Raw genomic sequence first — 3,995 nt, 5'->3', positions numbered from 1 at the left:
GCACCATCAGCTTTCTTTGCCACATTTGCTTATGCACCCATTTGTCTTCAGCGATTGTTTCAGGGAGGTGAGCACTCAATGATATGATTTTTTGTTCTTTGATGCTTGATAACTGATCCCTTCGGCACACAGACTTGTGTGTTCCTTTCATGTGGGTTTTGTTCAATGAGCTAACTTTAATGAGTAAAGCTCAAGTAGAAATACAGATTTGGTCTAATAGAGACCCTGGGTGATGCAGACGATTAAGCACTCAACTACTAATCAAGAAGAACTAACCAGAAGGTACTAACAGAAAAGTTGGCTATCTGAACTTACACAAAGTTGCCTTATAAGAGAAGCCCTGGTGATCTTTGACCCAAAGGTAACAGCCTTGAAAACCCCTCCCTGGGGGACGGACACGAGAAAAGTGGGTTAAGGGAAGACATCGGACAGTGTAAGACATGAAAAAATAATAATAATTTATAAATTATCAAGGGTTCGTGAGGAGAGAGGGTGGGGGAAGGAGGGGAAAATGAGAAGCTGATATCAAGGGCTCAAGTAGAAAGAAAGTGTTTTGAAAACAATGATTGCAAGAAATGTACAAATGTGCTTGACACAATGGATGCATGGATGGATTGTGATCAGAGTTGTACGAGCCCCCAATAAAATGATTTAAAAAAAGAAAAGAAATGCAGTTGTCCTCTGCAACACCTGGGATCACTGTGAGTTGGAATCAATTCCATGGTGATGCCCCCACTCCTCCCTGTGCCGCACCCCATTAACAGCGAAGCTTCAGACAGCGAAGGTGGCAAAGATCCAGTGAGATCACTTCTTCAAGCCTAGTCAGTGCAATTGTTTTCAGCACAGCAATATTACTCGTTGAGACAGCATTGCCCAAAGCAATGGGTTAGCTTCTCATTTTCTGCAGTAGATTCGAAGACACTCAGGCGTGTGGAGTGTGGCTAGAAATCCTGGAAGGCATGAAGTAAATGAAGCCTCATGAACGCTGGTTTGCCACTGCCAAGGTGCTGATCACAATACACACTCAAATCCGGCAGAGTTGTCATATTTCCCAAAGAGTTATGAATTTTTTTCAGGATCAAATAAGTATTTCCTATTTTTACCATCCAAAAGAGCCCAGTAGAACAATGGTGAATTGCTCAGCTGCCGGATCTGACTCCATCACACCGGGATGAAACACTCAGGGCGTGCAACAGAGCTGCAAGGGGAGCAAAGCAATGAAGTCCGAGGGGAATACCAAAAATATACTGTGGGGCCAGGGCATGGTACCCCATCAGACTTGACCACAAACACTCCTAACGGTCAACAAACAGACCTGGAACTATTTATAGGCTTTTCTTTTTGTTGTTGTTTTGCCCATTTCTTGTTTTTGTGCTTATTGTTGTCTCTGCATGTCTATTTAGATATGATAGGTGGGATAAACAATCTAGAGGAGAGATCCACTTTTCATAACTGCCTTTCTGTGTTTGCAATGCTGCAGAACAGGCTGACTTTTATAAATAGATAGTCACGAGGGAATCCTGTTGTTGAGTCCCTGTGGGGAGAGGGGTGGGAGGCTGAGGAGTCTGCAAACACTGAGCATCCACCTCACGCCAGCTTTTAACATAGCCACCGAGCACAAACAAGGGAAATATATCTGGATTCTGCCTCCCCAGGGGTTACCATCTCATAAGACTCCATTTATCGTCCTTAAGCAAAGGTCACTGGGTCTGGCTATTTTCTCAAACGTCCCCAAAAGTGGTCACTGTTGAATTAAGATCTACATCTGGGCCTAATTCTGATTATAGCCTTCTGCCTAACAATTTGACCTTAAGGTAGCATCAGTCTTTCTCAGTAACCAGTAGAAGGAGAATGAAATAATTAGATGCATTATGTTCATATAATTTGAGGACAATCATGATCTGTTGTAGCATACCTATCAATATGGAATCACCTCTTTAAATTCAGTTCTTTACAAATTCCTATGTAAATAAGTTCCTTAAGACCTTTTTATGAGTGAGAAGGCAACTAAGTATTGCATGTGACTTGGCTTTCTACTCCTGTAAAGAGTTACAGTCTCAGAATCCCACAGGGGCAGTTCTATCCTGCCCTAAAGGGTGGCTATAAGTCAGAATCGACTCCATAGCATTGCAAATTGAATTTGTAGAGCACATCTGTCCTGAGCTTTACTAACCCCAATGAACCCAATTGAGTACATGTTGCTGTCCATGACCAAAGCTGTGGGGGCAGGTGGGCAGTGTGCCATAAGAGAAAAATACTGGGAATTCAGAGGGAATGAGGGTTAGTGGCTGGAAGCCTGGAACTACTACAAGGAGCAGAGGGTGTTCGTGCAGCAATTGGAAGCAAGATTACTCCAAGAACCACAGTCCTAACAAGTGAGCGTGGCTATGTGTCAGTAACATATTTGAATTATGTTGCTGGCGAAGAATATTGGAAGTACTGTAGACTACCAGAAGTACAACCAGAATGCTTTTTAGAAGTGAGGCTGATGAGACTTCGTCTCACATACTTTGGACATGTCATCAGGAAAAGACCTGTCCCTGGAAAAGGACACCAAGCTTGGTAAAGTAGAGGGTCCGTCAATGAGATTCACCGTAGTTGAACTACAGATTCAAGCATAGCAATTGTGAGGCTGGCGCAGGCCCGGGCCTGTTGGACGTGGTGTTCTGTTGTACAGAGGGTCTTGAGGAGTTCAAACTCACTTGATGGCGCCTAACAACGTTTCAGTAACACTCTAAAATGGGCCCGTGAGTCATGGCTTTCCAATCCATGCTTTAGAATACATAGTGTCCATGATAAAATGGCAGGGTCTTTTGGAAAAGCTTTATTTCATGAATATTTGGGAATAGGGATTAGTGAAACTCCTTTCTAGAGTCGCAAAGCCCCAGTCATTGAGATCTGTATATCATCTAGCTGAGTTTGAACACTGTCTCTCGCGAGGATCTCCAACCACTCTGCTTTAGACACACATTCCTGACTGTACTCTTGGGCCGCATTTGCTTCATCTGATTTAGAACCTTAGGGGAGCCATGGTGGCACAGTGGTTATGAGTTGGGCTGCGATCTGCAAGGTCAGCAGTTCGAAACCACCGGCCAACCCAGGGGAGAAAGACAGGGCTTTCTACTCTTGTAAAGAGTGACAATCTGGAAAACCCACAGGAGTAGTCCGACCCTGTCCTATAGGGTCGCTATGAATCAGAATTGACTCCATGGTAGTGAGGTTTTTTTGGTTTTGTTTTGTTTTGTAATTTAGAACCTTAAACTTCTGAAAGTTCAGCTTCCCAAATTCATATCTCTCCCCACCTCTGACTTTTAAATCCCTTTTTATTCAAAATGTTTGTTTGCTTTAGCCTAAAATGTAGAGTGGAAATATTAAAATAACACACAAGAGTTTAGGGATCTCAACAATGGGGTTTATTTTCTTTAAATACACTTAAATATGAAACCTCAAACCAGAGTTCAGTAAATGTAGAAGCTGCAAGCTAAGGGTTGATAAGGGGGTCGGCGCCGCTCTTACAAATCCAATCACGCAGATGAGAAAAGCCTAATAATTCACAGGATTTGCGGTTTGCAAAGGGACGCCGAAAACGATACAGATTTCCTGATGAGCTCCAATGAATAGATGGATCACAGAGCACCTGCCACCCAAGAATGAGCAGACCATTTTCGCCTTTCCTTTGGTGCTGGGAGGCATCTTCAGTTAGAAAACATCTGTCAGGAGCCAGGGAGGCTTAACAGGTAGGTAACAGAAGGCTGCTCTGGATTCACCCTGGTACGCCGGGGAGTGGCTTTTTGTTTTCTTCCTAACTCATGCAAAACACAGGGACCCCAAAATTGGCAAAGCAACATGCTGCTTACCATGATGGAGGGGGGCGGGGGGGTAGAGAACTGGAGAGCAAGAGTGAGATCATGGGTTGCTTTTGTCTGGCTTTTTTTGGTGTGTCCCCCCCACCACTACCCCCCCACCCCACCCCCCTGCGTTGAAGCCCACGGCAG

This window comes from Echinops telfairi, unplaced genomic scaffold (assembly GCF_000313985.2).
Source record: "Echinops telfairi isolate 266 unplaced genomic scaffold, ASM31398v2 ScPeMD7_53;HRSCAF=182, whole genome shotgun sequence".
Classification (NCBI taxonomy): Eukaryota; Metazoa; Chordata; class Mammalia; order Afrosoricida; family Tenrecidae; genus Echinops; species Echinops telfairi.
The sequence above is the reverse complement of the archived record's forward strand: the minus strand, read 5'-3'. Positions refer to the sequence as shown.